Below are 24,310 nucleotides of genomic sequence, written 5' to 3'. Positions count from 1 at the left end.
ACTGGATAGGAGGGGGAAAGGTTGGCAGGGAGGGGCTGGGAGGAGAGTAGGGAGGGAACGGAACCTGTGATCAGGCTGGAAAACTTAATTGGTCAGTAAAAAAAAAGCACCGAGAAGAAAAAAAGGAGATAAGAGGATTTTGAATGTTTATATCACAAACAAAATAATTATCTCAGGATATAAATATGTTTACACTGTTTTGAGTATTAGACAACACCTGCATGTATTCAAGTATTCTGTGATAACACATCAGTGTGAACTTTTCATGTATCAGTTAAAAGTTTTAGAAGACTTATGCTTCAGTATTACGATAAATATTTCTGTCAAAAGCCGCCTGAGCCCCACCGCCACGTGTGCGCTTTATGCCGGCCGCCCGCCCGAGTTAGGCACAAATAAATATACAGAGTCTTGTATTAGGTTCAAAGCTGCTTGGCCAATGACTAGGACTTCTCATCTGTTAGCTCAGTCTTAAATATCACAAATCTATATATTTTATAAGACTTATCTTATTGGATGCCTGATTGGCGTCCCTCCTTGCTGGGGTCACATCTTGCCACTGGAGCAGGAAGGGAAAAAAAGGGGCGCTTTCTGTTTCTCCTTCGCTTAAATATGAGTCTCCTTGCTATGTCACTTTCTGCCTGGAACACACTTCTCTACTATATTTCCCAGAATCCTCTTTGACTCCTAGTCCCGTCTACTTGCTGTCTCATTGGCCAAACAGTATTTTATTTAACAATCAATAAGATAAACATACACAGAAGTATTTCCCCCATCACTTCAGTATCACAATGTGTTTTAATTGCAAGAATTTAATTGTATATTATGATAATGAAGCAGACTCTTTATTAATTGGATATTTTACAGTAAATAACATAAAGCATCATATAGTTTGTGATGCACTAGAAAAGAGGACCTCAACTTTCCCAAATATAAAGTAATAATAAGGAGACAGTAATGTTAATTGGCCTTCAATCAGCACACATTATCTACAGGCATATAATAATTGAGATGCATTGAAAAATGCTGGAAATACATACAGTTGTTATGTGTCAATTATAAAAATACATTGTTTTAAAATTAAGAGAAGTATTGGACAAGGTGGCACATGCCTTAAGACCCAATATCTGGGAGATTGTTGCAGGAAATTCCTGAGTTCATGACCAGATAGAAGTGCATAGTGGTCCCTAACCTTAAATGATGCTGAGAGAACATAAAATCATACCCACGAAAGAAAGAAAGAAAGAAAGAAAGAAGTAAAGACAGAGGGGCTCAGGAAGGAAGGAAGGCTGTGATAATGATAATGGAGGAAAATCATTTTAAAACCAGTTATTTAAATGTTTGCAATTGAAATAACATTGTAACTTTTAATCTTCTCAAACCCATTATATATATATATATATATATATGTATATATATATATATATATATATTATCTATGTGTGTGTGTTTGTGTGTGTAAACTAATGTACAGCCATGTTTCAAAAGATGAGAAAACCATAACCTTGAACATCAATTTAGCCTACATCTCAAACATGCAGTAACTACATTTGAGACTCTGTCCTGATTTTCCTGAGTAAACTTAATTGATTAAGCTTGTTTAGAGAAATAAAGGAAATGTTACATTGCTCTGAAAGAATTTTGCCCCCTGGATGTTATTACTACTACAATGCTTCCAAGATGGTAAACACAATCCCATTATTCTATTCCTAGCACAGGTGTGAAGATGGGCTGTGGGAGTGATGTAGAAGATGTGGAAGACTAGATTTCCATTATTACCAAGATGTTAAAGGAACAGAGATACCAAAGTGGGTGAAAAATATTCACAATGCCTCAACCCTACATGAAGAACTACAGGCAACTGAAGAATTGTCAGAGAGGGAAAAATACTCTTCCCTAGGGAAGATCACACACATTGGTTATCTGATACCCAATGGTAAGCTCTGTAATATTATACAGGCTGAGCAGGTTATATTTATGAGTATTTATCTATACATGTATACATATATCATGCAATGACAACTAATGGGAAAGAAGCCACCAATGTTAAAGTGAGGCAAGGAGGGGTATGCATGGGAGAGTTTGAAAGGGGGAAACGGAAGGGAGATATGTAATAACTGTATATGCTACTTTGTATATACCACTTTGTTTATCACATTAAATCTCAAAAATAAAAGTTTTAAAAATTGCACACATCACACACATTAACTGCCCTTTCTGTATGTGAGCATCTTTAGGAAAAATAAAACTTTGAATAATCTATCCAATTTAAAGTATATTTAGAAAAGTGAATGTTATTTATGATTTTATGTGGTTTTATGGGATTTTTATTCCTGTTCTGTGTGTGCATCTCTCTGGAGAGAGATTTTACCTTTGATACTGCAGAAAATCAGAGGAAACATAAAAGAAAAGAACGATCTTAAAGGACGCATTACTGCTTGGTTGCAGCCTTTTTGGGGGCTCTGCTTAACAGTCTGTGGAGAATGCAATCTGAACTGAACAGCGAGCAGACGTATTTTACTCGCTTTCCAAGAGCGACAGGTGCAAAGAAGCTTGAGGAAAAAGCATTCATTATGGGTAAGGTTAAAATTAGGTACTTAAAAATCGTCATCTAATTTAGGTCATTTATCATCCCGCTCAAAGCCCCTTTTGTACGACTGAATGCCGCAGTTCTTACTTTACTATTAGATCATGTCAGCTGCTCCAGGATAGCTTGAAGCAGATGTTTCACAGACAGAGAGAGCCTAGCTGATTCTAACAGAACCGTGGTAACCGAGAGTCACTTCTTGGCAGTTCCAGTGGTGAATGTGAGCATGCCATGCAGGTGCAACCATACGCAGTGAAATAGAGGAGAAAGGGAAAAGTGATATTGGTGAGAGACCCTGCGAGGGTTTTTACTCCCAATGGGTTAGAAACCCAGGGCCTGGCGGGTTGAGGTTCACTGTGAGATTTAAAGTATCCCTTCCACTTTCAAGAGGATGAGAAAAAACATGAGCTAAATATAATGTGTTTTTCCAAACATTTTCCTAATCAACTTTGAAACGGAAATGGAATAGTGGAGGAATGCCTGTCACCTAAATGACCAGACAATATATTCCTACCTTCTTGAAGTCTGTCTTAAGCATATAAATGCGCACATATGAAGATCGAAGGGCACGGATAAAACTCAGAATCGTGGAGCACATAACAGGATTACATCAACCAAATGCTTATTATAAGTCAAGCCATTAAGTTTGTGTGGAAAAAATCTGACAAAAATATTTTTACAAGAAGCTGCTTTAATTTTTAGTTTTTGTTTGAACTAAATACAACAGAGTACATTATTTGACTAATAAGTACTTTTAAACATAATAAGTACTTTTAAATATAAGAATTACAACTCTTTCATTTTTAACACTTTTCAGAAATCATCCAGAAGAATGTGTATACCTGTCATGTGAACTTTTGCGGGGAGGGAGCGATATGTGAACGGACACCTATTGATCCCAGTTAAGGCACTGATGTCAGACCAAAGAAATGATTGCATCCAAGTTTAGCTTAGTGAACCAACGAGGTTGTTTGGAGTTAGTTAACATTAGGAGCATGGGAAACTCATTGCTGACTACACCACTGAAGAAAGGTCTTCCTCCGGAAACTGTTCCACAACTACACTTTCTCCTCAACAGGGCAGATCTCACACTTTTAGTGAATAGCCCTGGGACCTCTTCTTGACTCTCCTCTTAGCCCTTTTCCCACTCCTGAAGACAAGCTAATGGGCTTAATCTTGCCAACATTTCATGAGGTTAACCACAGCAGCTGTGACTAAAAATAACAATGACTATGGCATGCCAAGAGGGCAGGATTCCACAAAAATATCTATACTTGCTTAATTTCCCTCCTGAATTCGTTTGTTTATTCATTCATTATTCATTTACTTTTCCAGAAGGCCCTGGAAATCCAACATTATGTTTCTAAAGGACATGGAAAGGTATTTTTAGACATGGTCACAAGTGTAAAAAACTTGGGCTTTGTATCAGTTTCCCAGAGCTCCTGTGAGAATGGCTGAAAACAACAGCCATAGATTCTTGCCACAGAGGTGGCATTCCCTTCTATGGCTCCAGCTCTTCATCCTTCCTCTGTGCTTTAGCTCTAGGTAGCTACAAAATATTCTTTGGCTTTTGGTTGTATAACCATGACCTCTCCCTGAGTCTTTTCCATATACTTTCCAATTTTTCTCCGTGTCTCCTGTTTTTCTGCCCATATTTAACATTGGATCTAGAGCTGTCCCAAATAATCAAAGATGACTTCACCCCAGATTTTCAACTATATCCACAAAGACTTCTTTCTTCCTAGCTGGGTCACATTCACAGGCTCTGGTATATTGCTTTGGAGATCTCTATTCCACCTACACTAGTTATTGTACATGTCCATATATGAAAGTCAAAGAGAACCTATAAAACTTAGAAACACTGAACATGCAATGTAGCTGTCTTAACCAATTACTTATTATAATTTGTATTACGAAATTTATGTTAAACTCGTATTGTATGCTTTAAGGTGTGATACTCCAAATGTAATCCTCCCATGGTCACCAAATTTGTGGATTGTCACTTGTCTATGCCGAGCAGGGATATGATACAAAAATGCCAATCAATTTCCCTACACTATCAGAATCAGCTGTCTTTTCGGGAAAGATTTTCTCAATAAAGGAAATTTGTACACTGATTAATTTTCTTTACACAATTATGTCATCACATTAGCCAACAGTACATTTAAACTTGTAAGTTTAAAAATAGAGTGGTCAAATTGCCTCTAACTGTTTACCTTGTATCCACATTGGGCTAGGAGTCTAATATGGTTTCTTTGTTATGATTCTGTTCATTAAGAAAGAAGCAGTTAAATAAGATACTTGGTTATCACAAGAATTATTAATTTCTTATTCCTACAAGTAAATCTCAGCTTAAAGCTGGTGAAGAAAGTGTGATGGAGCTAAAATAAGGGAAACGAAACATTGCATACTTTTGTCTGATCTCTTGTGCATTGGCTTTGCCTTTGTTATTTTTTATTGTTATTTGTATAGGACACATGGTTTGAAAATCCCTGTCACTGGATTTTAATATCATCTATAAAGCTGATGTCACTGTCTCCAAGGTGCTGTTTGTGAGCACCATCTTCTGGTCCTTTAAACACTATGAACATCTCTGTTGGCTAAGAAAATTTAATTTGTCCTCTTTTATGTTCAAGATCCCTTCCCTTGGATTATTTTGAAATTTGACATGTTTCTCAGAATTTTTAAGCAAGCTACCAGAAACTGATATTTTCTTTATAGTGCTATATTATTTTTTTCTATTAACCACCATTTTTCTAAAAATACCTATGTATTTGCTAACTAGAATGACTTGGTGATATCTTTGTATCTCATTAGCTCTTGATCCCTATTCATTGTTTGTTGTATGTTTCTATGCTTATCTTATTATATATTGTTTTCATTTTCAAGGCTGTGACCATAAAATCATGTTTCTCAGCTATAAAAGTATACCATATCAATTTTTTAAAAAAATATATTTTAAAGCAGCATTAAGTGTTGCATCTCACCCTATTATACTGTTGAACTGAGAAGTTATGATTTTAATGTCAGTCTAAATCACAAAATTAAAGTCTCTGGTTATCACAACCCATCCGGACTTGTCATTTGAGTGTACAGTATATAGCATGTCCCTGTAAAACTCCCAACATATTTTCAAAATAATTTCCTCTTTTTTCTTTCACTCCAGGGAACAGTTTTAGGCAAAACATTTCCATATGGAAGAAGTGAGGCAGTTTAATGAGCTGTATAGCATCACTCATGAATAGTATTAAAATCTCAAGAGCATAACTTGGGTTTGAAGAGCAGGGCGTATAAAAGCATCTCAGTTTTGAATATGTTCACATATTGTCAGAACAGGAAATGCTACAAACATAATTTTAAGCAACCCAAAGCTCATTTTATGAGGCCTACTATTATAAATTCTCACTAAAATATAGGTACTCCTATTTTTAATGGCAGAAAGGAAATCAGCATGATAGTGTTAGGTGCAGTTTTTCCTGTACCAATGCTGTCACAACATACATTTCATGTTGAATCTTTTCACAAATGATGGAAAAGAGCCTGGAGAAGATAAACAGACTTCTATTTAGTGATGTAATAGTCATTTGTCAGTTATTGAAATTAATAAGTAAATGTGTACTCTCCTTCATAGGACTGCCTATAAACTTGTAGGTAGGCAGCGGCTCCAAGTCCTGTGTACACAGGTGACATGAAGTAGCTATGACCAGACCAGATTACTAGGACCAGATGCTCAGGCTCGATGCCCGCTTGGTACTTCGGTTCACTCTATTCGACTTTTTCAAAGCCCCCAGGTGATTTTAATGTGTCAGCAGGTTGAAGAACCAGGGATTGTTCAAGAGCAATGATTACCAAATTCTAGCATGTAAGAACCACATGGGAGCTTAATAAAATGCAGTCTCTGGTGCCAAACATCTACAGATTTTGATGGAGTAGTTCTAAACACAGGTTTCATGATTTCATTTTTGGGAGCATCCCAGGGGATCCTATGCCCATGTTCTATGTACTTTACCAGCTGAGAAAAAAAATAAGGCAGAATCCTTAGGGAGAAGTCCTACCAATTCAAACAATGTTTTATACAAGACTGATTCATAAGAAAGTTTATCTTGGCTTACATAATCACATTGATGTGCAGATTTCTTTATAATAGAGTTAAATTTATATGAAAATTCCATTTTTATATAAAAAACCAAATGACAGATTGCTAAAAATGACTGTAAAGGGCATGTATCACTCCTAGGATAAACCTTGTTTTATTTCTTTGTTATCACTTCACAGACATTTATAATGAACAATAGTGCTAAAAGTATTTGCACATGTAAAATTGAAAATATCAAAGTTTCAATTTTGTTCAAATAAAGTTATCGCAATCTAGTTCTACATTCAAATATCAGTGCAAATGTAGGATTGAAATCTGATGCCAAACTATAGCTAGCCCAAGAACATTGCACATTTAAAAATGCATTTTAATTAAAATTTTCTTCATACAATATATTTTAATCACAGTTTCTCATTCTCCTTCCAATCAAACTCCACACCCTTTCTGTCTCTTTAGAAAACAAACAGGCAAACAAACAAAAAAGCAAACCAGTTTTTTTTGTGTGTGTCAGTTAGGAGATGTGGGAACTCTGTGAGGCCTCTGGCTGTGGATCAGCATTTATCCCTAGTGTACAAATGAACTTTGGGAGGCCACTCCACAATGAAGGATACTCTCTCAGTCTAGACACACGAGAGAGAGCCTAGGCCCTGCCCCAAATGATATGACAGACTTTTAAGATCCCCCATGAAAGGCCTCGCCCTCCCTAGGGAGCAGAAAGGGGATGAGCTAGAGGATCAGAAGGGAGGAAGGGAGGGAGAAGGAACTGGGATTGACATGTAAAACAAGCTTGTTTCAAATTTAAATTTAAAAAAGAAAAAAACAGGAAAAAGTACAAGAAACAAACACACAAAACCTCATAATAAAACCCAAATTGGAAACTATAATATATAAGCAAAACAACAACAAGCGAAAGTAAGACAAAAAGTGGCCAAACAAAACAATATGAGACAAATGTCTACAAAAATAGCATTGAGTTCATTTTGGTTATCTACTGCTGGGCATTGTGTATCATTAGGTGTGGTTTGTATAGCCAGTGAGACTCTGCTGGAAAAAACTAATTTTTCCCTTGTAAGTGTATGTCTATTGGAGAGAGCTTCATGGTTAGGGATGGGAGCTCATGCCCACTTTGTCCTCTCAGCACTGGGATCCTGTCTAACTTGAATGTGTTCAGGCCTTGAGCATTGTGCTGCAGTCTCTGTGAGTTGACATATGAACCAGCCCTGTTGTGTCTGGAAGATACTCTTTCTATGGTGTTGCCACCCACTCTGGCTCTTACAATCTTTCTGTCTCCTTTCCCACAGAACTTTCTGAGCACTGAGGTGAGGGCTTTGATGAAGACATAATATTTAGTACTGTGGGTTTCAAAATTTCTCACTCTGCAAGTTATCCAGTTGTGTATCTCTATTAGTTCCCATCTACTTCACGAGAATGCTTTTCTTATGATGAATCAGTGAGACCCTGACCTGTAGGTATAGCTACAACTACAATGTCATTGCTGTATTACTATAGGAGAACAATAGTATTTGGTTTTTTCCTAGGCCTCAGGACTATCTAGTCTCAGGTTCTTGGCCATCTGAGTAGTGTCAAGCAGTGTGCTCCAGCTCATGGACTGGGCCTTAAATCCCATTAGATAACAGATGGTTGGTCACTTCCACAATATATGTACCATTATTGCACCAGCATATCAAGCAGATAGATCACCATTGGAGATCACAGGTTTTGTAGCTGGATTGATGGTCACTTTTGCCTTTTAATACTGTGCAGAGGGCCTTCCAGCACCATTGCTTTGGGAGACTGGATAGTCTAGCAGCCACGGTCTTGTTCCCAGGAACCAGACTGCAAAATGTTTGTGAACCCTGTGCATGATATAACCTAACTCTGTAAGCCTATGGAAATTAAGCAATATCTCTGTTTCCCAGGTACTTCATTAGTTACATGGTGATAATTGCCATGGAGGAATTTCTTCTCTTCTATGACATGTAAAGTTCTATGTATAATTTTGCATCAATTCTTAGGAAAGCAGTTGTACACTGATAATCACTATACAGTTTTAAATTATGCATAATTGGCGTTGTCACTTGACAAGTAGCACTGGATATTTGAAGAATCTATAACCGGTTTTGATCATCATATTAAAGTCTTAATTTGTGTTTGATCATAAGGTGCAGTGTATGTTCCTCTTTATTCAAATGAGTTGGAATTGCATAACAAAGATATATGCCTTAAAATGTAAATGCATCATTTCTGTGTTTTGAAAAAGATGAATGTAGAGAAAAGAAACTCTCTCTCTCTCTCTCTCTCTCTCTCTCTCTATATATATATATATATATATTATATATATATATATATATATGCATGTGTGTGTGTGTGTGTGTGTGTGTGTGCATGTGGGTATAGAAAACTATTAAAAGGAAAGCCTGATTTAGATGCAAAAGCAAAGATTCCATGCAGCAAATGAAAAGGAACGCTTTCAGGTCCATTGTGAGAGCTGATTCACTGGCAATCACTGCCATAACTACAGACACATCAGGGATAGAGTACAGGAGGAAAGACTGTTAGGAAGCATCTCTTTACATAGTTCCAAAGGGGAAAAATGAGTCAATCATCTCAGAGCACCCCCATTCCCCCAGCCCTAAAAGCTGTCCTGACATTTCTCATCAGCAGGGACACCCAAGCGCAATATCCAGTGCCTGACCAAACTGCAAGTAAAAGACTCTAATGACATTGGATGGCAGCCACAGAGAGTGGAGACCCTGCCAATGTAATGAACAACTCTGAAATGATAATAATGATGGACTGACAAGAAGGGCTTTAAAGCCTATTTTTAGGGCTGTGTATATAATGGTCATCTCTTAGCACCTTCACCTCATTGCCTACTGTAGCTTACTGGACCCAACTTTGTAATTCTCCCTCCTCCTAAATCACTCTACTACACAGAAAACCCTTTGGTGTATGTGTGAAGGTACATGGATATCTTTGAGTGTGTCTTTCTGCAATAGAACACAGTATCAAGATGTATAAATGAATAAAATATTTTGATGAATGAATGTGAATTTGTCATCCATATCCATGTGATGAAATATTCTGTGGCTGTACTTTATGCTATAGTTGTACCATGTGTATTGCTAGGCTAATTTAGAGGGATACCTGGGGCACAGCTCAGCAATACAGTGCTTACCCGACACAAAAGGCCTTCCTTAAATTCAATCCCTAGCCCCACAACGCCTAGGAAGCCCATAGAAGTCCAGATTCTAGAAGGGGTAATTTTACTTTATCCTCAAACAATTCTGTCTTTATTTAGACAAAGGGCACATACTGTTACCTGCTGTTCTCATAAGGTAAAAAGTTTATGCTCTCTTTCCTCAGAAACAAAGTCTTGTTTTGACTCACTGTTGGCTATTTTATTTCGTTTCCCTTCTGTTATTGTAGTTGCTTTATGAGAATAGCGAGGGCTTAGAGCATCAGCCTAATGTAATGACTTCCTGAACACTGAACTGGCATGAGGAGCCAGAACTCTGTGTATTTAGGAATGAGCAGTGTGTACTTCACTCTATACAATCATCCCTTTCAACTCATTTCAAATGCAGCTGGTATTTGCCAAGTGTTTTAAACATCCGACAGTTTATTGCTTGGGTTGACAAAAACTTGCTGACCTAACATTACTATAATACTAATAAATCTTTTATAATGAATCCATGCTCATCCTTAAACCAAAAATAAGAGATGGAGGCAAAAAGGACATTCTGTGCTATATTTAGAGTTCTGTTCATTTCCTGCATTACTGGATTTTTGTTCATATTTACTAAACTCTGGTTTCTCCATGTCTTCAGCCCAAATACTGTGCATTGGAATATGTACAAATGGATTCAAGGTTAGGAGGGGAAACACAGTGATCATTTTTCGAAAGAAATTCCAAGTGACTTATTTTTCTTTTGTCCACATGATTTTTTCAACTTCCTATAATTAGCATTATTACTTTTAAGATGGAAAATATGGGTCCCTCCCCCCCAAAGAAAAACCAACAACAGTCTGACTATGTAGCCCTGACTCCACTAGAACTTGCTCTGTAGATCAGCCTGGCCTGGAACTCACAGAGATCCAACTGTTTCTGCTCCCTGGTACTGAGATTAATAGCATGTGCCACCATACCTGGCTATAAAGAGTTTAGTCAACTGAGGCATTTTACTATTTTCAAAGAAAAATAAAGAGGCATCAGCAGCAAAAGAAAGAAAAGAGAGAGAGAGAGAGAGAGAGAGAGAGAGAGAGAGAGAGAGAGAGAGAGAGGAAGGAAGAAAGAAAGAAAGGAAGAAAAAGAAAAGAAATCAGGAAATAGGTCTTTCAAATTGAATCATTAAGAATTCCTTTTTTAAAAAAACTCTTCTTTACGACTTGGATGACTTGATTAAACGCCGATATATTAAATACCTCACTTTTTTATTGATGACCTGTGATGTTAACCTCAATACAGTTTAATACATAGAGAAAATAATTTTTTTAACTCAAGCGAGCTCTTCATGTCGGGATTCTACAACCACTTGGTGGCAATGTTGCAGAAAGGATTCAGCAACAGGTGGGGTTAGACAGACAGAGGCCTTCCCAGCACTTGGGTAAGTATCATGATTTACTGAATTATAGCCCATCGTTATTATTTAGAGGGTCTTATATCCCAGACTGACTCAAATTTCTTATGGCAAAGTGACAAAAAAATTACATATATGTACATTTAACAAATGCATTCACTATGCAAATAAACAAAAACAAGCTGAATTAAAGAATCTTTTGATTTTCCTCAAAAGTAATTAGAAAATTAGAAGAAATATAAAGTAAGCTAATAAATAATACAATTTCAAACCCAAACTTATTTTATGTAGTACAAAAAGCGTATCAAGTCCTTCTAAGTCTGTATGTAATTTACCTCCATAGCTTCTCATCCTACGCAAATTTTATCCTGAGTGAAATACTGAATCCAAAGTGAGTTCATTCCCCCCAAAGACTCTTGCCATTTAACACCTTCTTTTCCATGTTTCCATTTTTCTTCTGATCCTTGTAGCCTCTTATGCCAATCTGTCAAACTTACACATGTTGTCTCCCCTCTTTCACGTTTAGTGTCCTTATTCCCTACTCCTTACTTCTCAGCAAAATGTCAACAACTCTTTTAAACTATGCAGAGCGTAGCTGTTTCCCCCAAAATGTGTTTATGAAGAGTGTGTTCATTTATTTCTTGCTGATCTCCTCTTTTCCTTCTTCCCTTCCCTGTTCAATCTCCTCCTTTGTAAGCAAAGCATGTGTAGAGTAGAGGGGGCATTCAATAGTTATTGCAGACATGATAAGTTCGGAATGTTTCTCAAGTTCATGGTATTTACGTTCTGGTAAGAAATGGAATCAAATAAATAATCTCTCTCTCTCTCTCTCTCTCTCTCTCTCTCTCTCTCTCTCTCTCTCTGTGTGTGTGTGTGTGTGTGTGTGTGTGTGTTTGGAAGGCATGCACCTGTTATTATAACTAAGTGCCTAGAAATACTAATAGTGGAAAAATTTAAAATGGCCATGTATGATAATTTTTAAATATTGATGACAATCCACTAATATTGTACTCATTTTGAGGGTGGAATACACAGTTTTAAAGAGATTACAGCAATACATCCTAAGACAAGTACATTATTAGTAAATGGTCTCCGTTGTATAGACTGTTAACTACGATACTGTTTCCCTCCATAGGCGGAGTAGAAGCATATTTTAATTAATTAAAATTGAAAATATTCTGACAAGTTTTATGGCATAAAGAAAAGACATTTTGTAGTTAATTGACTACAATGTGATATATTGTTTGCAGAATTCCTGTGAAATTTTTCATTTTGGACATATACTATACTTTTAATTTTTCTCCAAGTACTTAATTTTCCTATGAGTTATGCTTATATTCTCACTTAAAATTTGAATTCTTAGGATATAGACATCTTCTAAAATACTTTTCCTTTAAATTTTGGTGTTGTCTCTGACTCAAAAGTTTACAGTAGATATTTAATAAAAAATTGTTATATTTTCAATATGGTTAAGCTTAAGGAAGGTTCTTGGGGGGGGAGTTGAAAACTACTGGTTGATTCGATTTAATAAAAGTGCAACTCAATGTTATCTGTGGAATATTTCTCATAATATAAGTAATTTGATTTCATGCCATGGTACTCACTGGTAAGTACAGGCTTGCACAATTAAGAGAAACTTGTTTTTCCTAGAAGGTTTAGGGCTTGAGAAATGAACTAAAAAAAATACCAACATTCTTGCTACTGCTCTCACTTTGAATCAACGTCTGTCATTTTGGTCCACCTCTGTGTCTTCCAGGCAGCATATGCTGTTATTTTGTGTTAGCTTGCACTCAGGGTGAGACCCATCTGTATGTGTGAAGTGGCCTCAGTGGCATGCTGTCTTCTCTAATCTCCAGCTTCACTGTTCTTTCCATCCTTGACTATTGCCTTATACACATTAAAGCAGGCTTTTCCCAAGTTCTTTTTCCCTTGACCAACAATCCCATTGAAAATCTTTCTAACTGCCCCTTATTTTATCCTCGCTGTTACCTTTGGGCCTTTTAAATGGCCAGGCAAGATTTCAGAACGCTCAAATTAACTTGGCACAATAGTTACTTGTTGTGTTTTCTCCTATACTATAGACCCCTTAAGCTGTTATGTGGTCTTATTCATTTTGATGACCTGTATGACACATACTCTGGTATAATGACTTGAATTTATTGATTAGTAAATTGCTTAAATGAACGATTTTGAATGCATAACACGATTTCAGTGTAGGTGTTTAATCTCTTTCTATAAGCCCCCAAAACAGAAGAAATATGTTTTGTAACCACAGGAGAATTAGTAGGTAACATAGGTTTGTGTTATTCATGTAATTTTAGAATAGTTAGGATATACAACAATGGGTTAAATTTGAAACCAAGTATTTATACAATATTTTTTCCTTTGTATCTGTAGGTTCAACATCTGTGGGTTTAACCAGTCAGCCGTGGAATGTATGTTTTTCAATGACGTCCGAAATGTGCATAGACGTTTTTTGTCATTATTGCATAAACATTGTGGTATAGCAACTATTTACATATCATTTACATTATGCTATGTACCACAAGTAATCTAGAGAAGACTTAAAGAATACAAGAGAGTGTATATAGGTTATATGCAAATACAGTACCATTTTATGTGAGGGACTTGATCATCAGATTTAAGTATTTGAGAAATTCTGAAACCAATCTTTGAAGGCTATGATGGAATTCTGTATTGAATTTCTTGATCTGAAAAGTTCTGAGAATAGTGAAATGAATGCATGCATTTCACAACCAATCAGTTGAAATTATGCTTTATTTGATGTATGGACATAGGTTAATTTCTTATGACAGACTTACAAACATTTTTCTTTCATGCGTCACCAGAGTTATGTGAAATCAATAAGAGTTCTGCTCAGTAGGAGCCACGTGTTCAAGGTTCACTGACAAGATATTAAATATATCAAAGAAACATGTAGGAAGAAAGTTTTCCTTGGATCTAGGTATTTTATTTGAGATCTTTGTTTATTCTGCTTCTTGTCTATGTGAACTCTCAACCTCCCTGAATATTATTTAAATCTCAGAGTTGGGCCTCCCAGCATCTATTCTGAACTAATGAATGTGTATCCTCAGTGGATGATCTAAGGCATCTGTCAGCTGGTGGTTTACAAATGATGCTGTGCTTATTAGAGTGGTCCTTGTAAAAGATTCAAGTTTGAGTTTGAAGATGTGAGTTTGAATTTTGATTCTGGGCAATGTGTGATCCATGTAAGATATAATCCTTTGTGACTTAAATTTTCAGGCAAAAAGACCTTTCAGTAAATAAGTGGATGATCTTTTAGAGGATGAAGTATTTGCCTGCAGCAAAGTAGTTTGAGGACTGTTAGATGGGAACAGGACAAAAGTATTGCTTTGAAAATATGTAAACAATTTCAAAAATCTAAGGAAAAGAACAAAACATACTATGAACAAATATGGTTCTCAGGTTTCTGGTTTTTGACAAGTGAAAGGGTAATGTTACTGCAATGCTATTCAAATATTTCATCAACTTTGAGAGTAGCACCATTTAAATATCAAGAAATACATTAACAAATAATTTTTAGGCTGAAAGAAGAAAAACATTGAAAAGTGGAAAGTACAGGAATTGTGTGTTTCTGAATTTTCTTATTATTAAATGTTGAACACTATAACAAAGCATTTCATATATATAAAGATGAAAGGATGATAAATAGGAAATGTATTAGGAAAATATTCTGCAAAAATAGAAAGGCCAATTTCCTTAGACATTCCCTCCTTTGGGGATGCTCTTCAAGTCTCAGTAATTAAATAAAACCCACTAGGCCCAGAAAATGCCTGATGCAAGATTCACAAGGCCCCTCTACAAGATTATGCAAGCAGAAGTTGTACAATGTACTGCCATGTGTAACATTCATGAGTCTTCATTCACTCTATGCTGTGATGTTCGTGATGCTGCAGCTTTTGATTCATTCATGTTCCTGTAAGTAGCACTAATGCATTCACTGGTACATCATGCCAGACTTGAATAGAAGAGTTCCTTATTCTGTGGTCAGTGCACTACCTGGTGTGAATAGACACTTGTGTCAGTCTTCCAAAGGGAGGGGCCAAACCCCAGCTGGGCAGTGTATCTGCTTTTGAAGTGGTTTGCTTAAAGTACAGAAAAACACATGCTTTATATATTTTTGGTTTATTTTATAAACAGAATTTGTTTTCCACGTTGCTGGGAATGTAAGAATGCCAAGATCAAATTTCCAGAAATTTATCATCTGAAAGGGCTGGATTTTGATTCACAGGTGTCATGGTTCTCACTTTGTCATCCCATGTTGTACACCTACTAGAATACAGATTTGCGCACATGTATCCTAAAAAGAAAATCAACTCTCAAATGCATCCCTAGGATATATCACTATCACATTACTGGAAATTTAAAGGAAAAATATTACCTGTATGTTGAGATTTCAATAAATATTCTTTCAATATTGTTAGGAACTATGTATGTTAAAGAACTGCACATGAGAATTAGAAATTAGCACTTACTTTGATTCTAGAATATCGATATGAAATGGAAGTAATAACATGATTATAGTGGGAAATTACCAATACGGAGCCAGGTAGAAATATAAGGGTATTTAATAGGGAAAAGCCTTACTTACAGAGCGACCTAGCCAGCCAGCGTGGCAGCAGTCTGTTCAGCAAGCCGAAAGGGAAAACAAAAAGTGAACCAGCTACGTGAACCTCTCACTCTACATCACCTTGACCACACCCTCGAAGGCATGATCAGGCTCACCTGTAGCCAGCCCCTAAGTAGGCATGGCTACAGATTTCCCTACAATTCCCCTTTTAGTCTAAAAGAAGATTAAAGTATAAAGGTGAAATATAAGAAGATACAACAAACTGCTTATGTCACATCCTAACTATCTATTTTTACTAAACCCTAACGTCATCTGAAAGAGGTGTCCAAACCTGAACACCTCCTTCCAGTCCCAACCATAAACAATAGGAAGCTATCCCTAACTAAGTATATACACTATCCTAAGTGACAACAATGGGGGAAAGGGGACGTAGCATTCTCCAAGTTAATTCCTGTAGAAATGGGATGGCGACATGGTTGTAGGGTCCTGTAGGAAGAAAATGTTAGTATAGTAAAAGTCTTGAATGGATTGTATCCAGTTCCCCTACACATGATCTATCATTTTTGTTTTATATTTAATTTGTTTCAAGAAGAAGATAGTAAAATGATTAGATTATGCTCTGTAAAATTACTTTTTTTTAAATGATAACTTCTGAGAAATAACCAGTTTTAGATACCATCGTGTACAGGTGAAAGGTCAGTGTTGTTAGGTAGTTGTGGAAGGAAAAGAATCCTGGACAATTAGTTCTGAATCCCTACAGGACGTGATCATATTTAGGAAGTGCCAGAAGGTTCAGTTTGGAGTTCTGACCACAGTTTAATAAATATGCATTAAACTTTCATAACATAAAAGAATTAAATAAAGTGAACTTTAGGATACTAAGAGTTTTCAAAAGTATGATTCTATGACTTTAAATCATTATTTACAAAATTCAGAGGAAGCACTTCACTGCCTGATGCAAGATACTGCCATGATTAACAGGTCAGAATGCAGAAGATGATGCTTGCAGCAGAGTTATCTTCTGCAATGAACGACTTACACATGGTGGGGCAAAAACTCTACTTTGTAAAATCATTACTGTCTTTTCCCATTCATATTAAAAATTAACTTAAAGTAAATTATAATATGTTTTCTTTTTATAAAATTTTGTTCACTTTGAAGTTGCTTAACTGGAACTAAAATCTGGCAGGTGAAAATATAACAGTGACGTGCCTTCTGTGACTTTATACTGACCATTTTATGCATTTTTAATTTTTTTACTTTATTTTGAATCTCTTTTGTTCTTGTATCTGAGGAGTTCACAGCACCTTTGGCTTTCCTACCTAGGCTTCTTTCCCAAGAATTTTATCCTCCGTGTGAACTAGTACTTCCTGACATCTGCCTTGAATTTCCCCTCTCCCATTCCTGAACTCTCATCTTGCTATCTTTTGTAAGTGGAAAATTGTCTCCTTGACATTATTTCTATCATGTTCGGTTCTGTATTCTTCAGTGAAATCTTTCTTAATTATTTTCTTCCCAAGACAGCACTTAATCTTTTTCAGACTGTCTTTATAGATTTTTACCTGTTGGCCTCAGGATAAACTCCATTGCTTTTAAAAGCAACTGTGATAGTTTGAAAGACTTAGGTATTCTATCCAAAGAAGCACCATTAAAATAATATTTACAAAATACACCGTCTCAATTTTCAAACATTGGGAGAATCTCTGTGAAAATAGGCAGAGCATCCAAAGAACAAAGGAATGAGATCAAATGCAGTACATCACTCAGAAATATTTTATTCTATTTCTTTTCTCTTTTGTTTATTACCTTCAGTGCCTTGAGGGTTCAAACAGAATGATGAAACACTATTTTTAAGTGTTCATTTTTCTTTAATGTTTACTTCATATCCAACAGAGCAGAAAGATCTAATACTTAGAAGAGGTTAAACTTAAATTAATCTTTCTATTTTGGTTGCTTCTTATATTTATTAACCTCAGGTCAGAGCAATAAAGGGGGGAAGGAATGAAAGGGAGATGTGGAATAAAAGAGAGAGAGAGGTCAATTACTACTTTGTTTTAATAGATAATTAAGACAGCAAGTTTAGGTTTCACGACTTGAAATGTAAAAGGGAACACACATGTTGTCAGCAATATGAATTTTTCCAACATATAGTGTGAATGAACAACTCTTTGGGTAAAAAACAAAGGAAAAGGACTAATTTTCACAGTGCCAAGCATGAAGTGTTTCTCTATTAGAATGTCCCCAGATAAAAGGATATTTTAAGAGAACATGTAATAGTTGATGCTATATCAAAGATTATTTACAATACTTGCTGTTTGCTGTGAAAACAACAAAACAAAGATATGAAATAGAATTATAGAATAAATAGTGCTCAAGTTTGGATCCCATAGTTATTTTAATGAATGTTTCATTTGAATAGCTTTTGTAATAAATATATAAATTCACAGATTTTCGAAGTTACCTTTAAGTCTAAAATGTCCTGAGAAGTGCACCAGTATTAGGAATCCTGGTCACATAGTCAAGCAAGGAAAATCTAAAATCATCTTGGAGCTTTCACATTTTTTATTTTCCTAGTAGAATTTGCATCAACCCAGATCTGTGAATGACTCAAAGAAAAATTTTTTTTGTAATTGTGTTGGATCTGTCTATGTTGAAAACAGTGAGACAGGCTTTCAGACACAAAGATCATTCACTTAATACTTCTCCATACAAATGCATTGCATCATATAACACCATTGTGCAGGGGAAACATAATGGATAAGAGCAATGTATCATAAAATTATGTTTAGCAGCTTTGCCTCCTTTCTAAGCAGTTGATTAAGGCATTTTGATATATTTGGCTAAATCCTTGGTAAGTCATATGTGTAAAACGTCAAGTGAACTAATTATTTTGAACTACTTCTTCTCAGTGCAGAATATTATGCTTTATTTGTGCAGAGCAATTCTGAAAGGGCTAACTAAAAAAATCTGCATTAAGTGGCATGGAAGTACCTTTTCTGTTATTGATCTTTAACTGTGAATGTGTTGTTATGCAAAATACTTTTGATAATCTTTTTCTTATTAAAAATATAAACCAGAAAAAATAGTATGGTGCCAAACATTAAGATTGAAACCTAAATATAAGTGAACAACTCCCTTTCAGTTTCCTTGAACCACTGAACATTGTAGACCTGACTTTTACCTGACTACTAATACTTTATATAGGACTTTTCCTATATATTTTATATAGGGCTTTCTCCATTTTTTGCCACATTAATAGCACTGGTAATTTTCCTATTCTCCTTTTTGTTGTTTTGCAAAATTCAACAAGCTTAAGAGTTTATTTTCAAAGATAGAATCTGAAGTCTGATACATTTTTGATGCAAAGTTCATTCAAAATGCAAATTTTAATTAAAAGCAAAACAGGCACAAAACATTCCTAATAATAATTAAGCTATACATGTTTTGATGTTTTGCTTAAATTGAGCTAGAAGAGAACAGATATATTTATTATGTTTTTATTATCAGAAAAATATTTTCTTTCCTTACCTAGCATTACTTATAGTAGATATTTTATTAATTCGATGAGAATTTCCTGCAATAATTTTGCTCAAATTCAGCCATACCTCCTCCCAGTTCCACTCCCATATCTTTACACACACATTCCCAGTTCATTTCCTTTTTTTAAAAAGGCAATAAACCATTAACTCCAGTTTATGTTGTCCATATACTTAACATACGCTGGAGCATATTCACCAGATGAGGAGCCATATCCTTAAAGAATAACAACTTCTCACAGAAGCCATCATCCTGCACACTCCCTCAGTAAGGGGGGGGTGTTCATGAATCTCTTTCCACCCATACTAGAATGTCAAGTGGTTTTGATATGGGGTGTCCTTCTGTATATTTGTTGCTTTTATTGGTTGATGAATAAAGCTGTTTCAGCCAATGACTAGGAGAAATCAGAGTGCTCTATACACATAACTTATGAAAGCTGACCTAGTGAAGAAGATGTAGGTGAACCTTGTTTTTAAATAGTACTCAAAGATGATAAGAGAAAGCTAACTCACTTAAGCTACCCCTTCTTTCTTCCCTGTATTATTTTGCTAAACATATCCTTGGCCCAATGAATCCTGTGTGACCCCAATTTATTACTTATTTATCAAACTCAGACGTTCAGTAATATGATTTTAGAGTTGTTGGCAAATTGTTTTTGTGTAATTATTTTTATCTGAATAATTTTAAAATTCTTTATCATTTAATTTCCCATTTTAAACACCATAATAATGTGTTGGGGAGTTTCATTTTGTTGTATTTTAATGAAGGTTTTGAAACTATTTTTCATATGAAGTAATTAATGTTTGTGAATAGTATGCAATGCATTTTGAACATAGTCTCTTCCCTCCTCCAACTCATATCAGGTCCACTTCCATCTCTCAATCCACACAACATCATGTTCTCCCTACGACCCTCTCTCTTAAACCCATCCAGTCCAGTTTGTGTGGGCTAACTACTCTACAATGTAGAGCCTACCTTGAAGTGTGGTTGATACATCAGGAATCACCATTAAAGAAAACAAAGTCTTCCCTTCCCAGCAGCTATCAAATGTAAAAGCTCCTCAGTTAGGGGTGGACTTTGTGTCCAACTCCTTCCCTATAGTCTTTTTCTAGCTTGAATTTATGGAGTTCTTTTATACATCATTACATTCTCTGAAAGTTCATGTCTGCAACTTCTTTGTATCTGAAAAATACCATTTCCTTGAAGTCACCCAGCACCTGTTATTTTTATGATCTTTCTGTACCCTCTTCCTCATAGATCTCTGAGCCATGAGAGGAGGGGTGTTTCTATAGATGTCCCATTTATGGCTGAGGACTCCCATATCTCTTACTGAAAGTCTCTACCCTTTGATCAGATGGCGGGGATGGTTCTGTGCTAATTACCTTCTACTGCTAGAAGCTGTTCTGATGTGTGTTCAGAGTTGCACTGATCTGCGAGTAAACCATGAGGTCATTAGGAGCTGTTTTAATGCTTATGTCCATTGAGAAGAATAATAGTCGGTTCTCTTCTTGGGTCTACAGTCTCATTTACATTGCCAGGGATGGGTCCCATGTTGTGGAGTGGACCTTAAACCAGTCATACAGTTGGACAGTCCCATAATATTCATCACATTATTGTGCCAGTGGCCAGGCAGGTCTTTATTGTAGCTTTGCACAGCTCACTTCTTGGTTAGTTTTATCATCCAATAGTGTTCATAGCATCTTCCCACACTATGAAAGCAAGCCAGTAGAGATGGAGCTTCCAGATGATTACCAGCTAGATTTCTCTGATGCCTTCAGCACTATGTCTTACAATCAAGTTCTAGAGAAACAGCAAAGACTGTAATACTTGGGAGTCTGTAGAACTCCATGGAATGACAACTCAAAAGGAGGTAACACATTCCTGATGTTGGAGTTAATATCTTTATTTTCACTAATTAAAATATTTCTCATACCTCCTTAACCACCGAAATTCATGTTCTTTCTCTCACACACAAAACAGAAGCCATATTTGTCATTGTTGTTATACTTTAGCAGTTTTGTCTTTTTGGTTTTGTTTTGTTTTGTTTTCTTGGACTTGTTACTCTTAATAAGCAGCTGTGGCAAATGCAAATTTCTGTGTTTATGATATGAAAACTGTTTTTAATGACCATTGATGTTTGGGGCAAATAACTTTTTTGTACTTCCTTATCATTATGTATAAAGTGGAGGTGATAATAATATCTCCCTTATAAATACTTTCAGGTATTATGATTTCTTTTTACTCTTACTGGTTTTGTGTGCTCAGTCTCTAAATCAGCCATTAACATTAGTGTTGACTACAGCCAATGTTCTAACAATTAAAAAATTACTAAAGTAACACTTGTTGTTCTTTCTTTTGATTTCCCCGAACTAGGAATATTTTATACATATGAAAATATTTATCACTTTCTTTCATTTTTAAATTATGAGAGGCACCTTGATTAGAGGATATTTATATTTAAGATAACCTGGTAGTTACAAATTATTGTGGGGAAATGAGCATATTTTTCTTTAAGAATGAAACAATTTTGAAGGAGAATCTAATTTTTAATGTACCATGAACTTTCTGATGTTAAATGATTTAACATCAACACTAACTGACAATTATACAATTTTCCTTGTTCAGAAGCAGCAGATAACATATGTTTATGGAATGTAATTTTCATACTAGATGAGAAATTAAGAAGTAGATTACTTTTTAGTATAAAGAAAAATTGGTTTTGATTCAGTTTTATGATGTGGCTAGAAATAGAAGAAGACAAGGGCACCCTTTCAAAACGTTCAACATATTTTGACCATTTATAGTTAAATGGTATTTAATTGGGGGGTATGTGCTTAATACCTGACCACAATATTGATTATTATAGGTTGAGCTTACTTAGATTCAACACAATTGAATAACTGTATTTTTCTATCTAAATGTGTTATTACTCAAATGAATGTGCTCTGACTCACTCTCTTGGCTTGGGATCAAGAATAAATATATTTAATTAGGTAAAATTATCAAATGGTTTATGAATGTACTAAATTGGCTAGAGATTATTCTTGGAGCTAGTGAATATAAATGAGGACAATTTTAATATCCCACTAGAATAGCCAATTTAAACAGATGCCACAAGGACATCATTGTTCTTGCATGGAGCATCTTGAAATCTGCAGAAAGAGTATCCTTGTCTTTGTCAACCAACCTGAACATCCTGTCTAAGACATTCTGGGACTGTATTTCTCCACTGAGTACAATCCCCACCAACTCCATCAGGTGGGAGTGGTTTGTTATTACTATTTGCTTCTTCATCTCTTACCTGAGAATAGATGGTGGCCTTTTATCTGACATTTGATTATTTAAAAAATACCTCCTCTCCTGTAGAAGCTTGCTGTCTGTTAAGCACACGCTACCACAATCCAGATGAAAGCCTTTAGTTGCAACCATGTACATACCTCCCAGTATCTTTTCACCTCCACATTACATTTATGTAAGGCCTCATATCAATAACAGCATCTTCCTCTATATTACTATGTTTGTCCTCACTTTTATTTTTATAATAATATTGCTATTATAGAATGTCCTAATGCCTTATTCATTATCCAGTCTGGTTTTTATACTTTTCACAGAAACATTTGAGATATTTCCTTTAATAATATTTATATCATTCCATACAACTCCATTTTAGCCATTGTACTCTGATAATCTACTAGTTCACTTATGCCTCCACAATATTTAGAAATGCTGTAGCCTCCATCAGAGTTGAGAATTTGTGGGGTTTTGTACCATACCATCCAGAAGGCAATCTGTTATACGTTACTAATGTACCACCGATGGAAACACATTATACAGTTGTGCAATTCCCTTCTTTCACTGACCTCTACTTTCTACTGAAACGCTCTATAACTTACTTTCATGTTTATCTGCAGTGGCTGGAGAGATGAGTCAGTAGGTTAGAGCACAGTCTGTTCTTCCAGAAAACCTGCATTTGATTCCCAGAACCTACATCGATGCTTACAACTGTCTGTTACTTCTGTTCCAGGGTATCTGATGCCATCTCTTGGCCTTTCAGGACACTGCACACATATGCTACACAGACATACAAGCAGACAAAACAGAAAATACTCATATACATACAATAAAAATTGAAAGAAAGTATGCCTACATAGTTTCATAATTTTTACGGTGAGATCAGGCACAAGTGAATAGCTTAAGAACATAACTGTATAATAGGGTAAGATGGCTTATTGGTGATATAATCTGGTATAGAAGTAAGCTGTAAGCAGTTGTCTTTAAATATACTGAGAATGGGCCACCCCAAAAGGGGGATTGTTGACTCACACTTGATGGAGCTTTGGGCAATTGATTGTAACCTAGAGAAAAGGGTACAAAGAAGTTGTGCTTATAACGGTGGGTAGTTGGATGTAAATTAATTAGAGAGTTGAGTGAGAGTATGAGGGTGGTGGGTGGAGAGAATGTGGACTGAACATTCCATCAACGTGAGAAGTTTTTAACCTGATTTCTTTAGTTGTGCTTTGTGGGTAAGCGTCAAAAATTGGATGATAAGGTCAAAGAATTAGATGTGTGAAATCAAGATTTTGGATACCAGGTAATTATCATTAACAAGGTCTGGTGGACAGTCATAGGAGAGAATTAGAAAATAAATACATTTCAATTGATTTTTTCAAATCCTTGGTTTGTGAAAACAGCTCCCACACTACAAATGATCTAAGGAGCTACATGCTGTTTCCAAACCAAAACCTGCAATGTGTTTTTAACTTTAACTATCTTGTACATCCTAGGGTAAACAATCTGTATTTATAATCTCAGTGGCTTATCTTAGACTGTGAGAATATGGCCCATTATGCAAAATTCCCTGTAAATTATAATTATATACAAAATAAGCACATGTAAAAATA

The sequence above is a fragment of the Cricetulus griseus genome, chromosome 4, assembly GCF_003668045.3.
Source record: "Cricetulus griseus strain 17A/GY chromosome 4, alternate assembly CriGri-PICRH-1.0, whole genome shotgun sequence".
In the NCBI taxonomy this organism is placed as follows: domain Eukaryota; kingdom Metazoa; phylum Chordata; class Mammalia; order Rodentia; family Cricetidae; genus Cricetulus; species Cricetulus griseus.
This window is presented reverse-complemented; position numbering follows the sequence as displayed.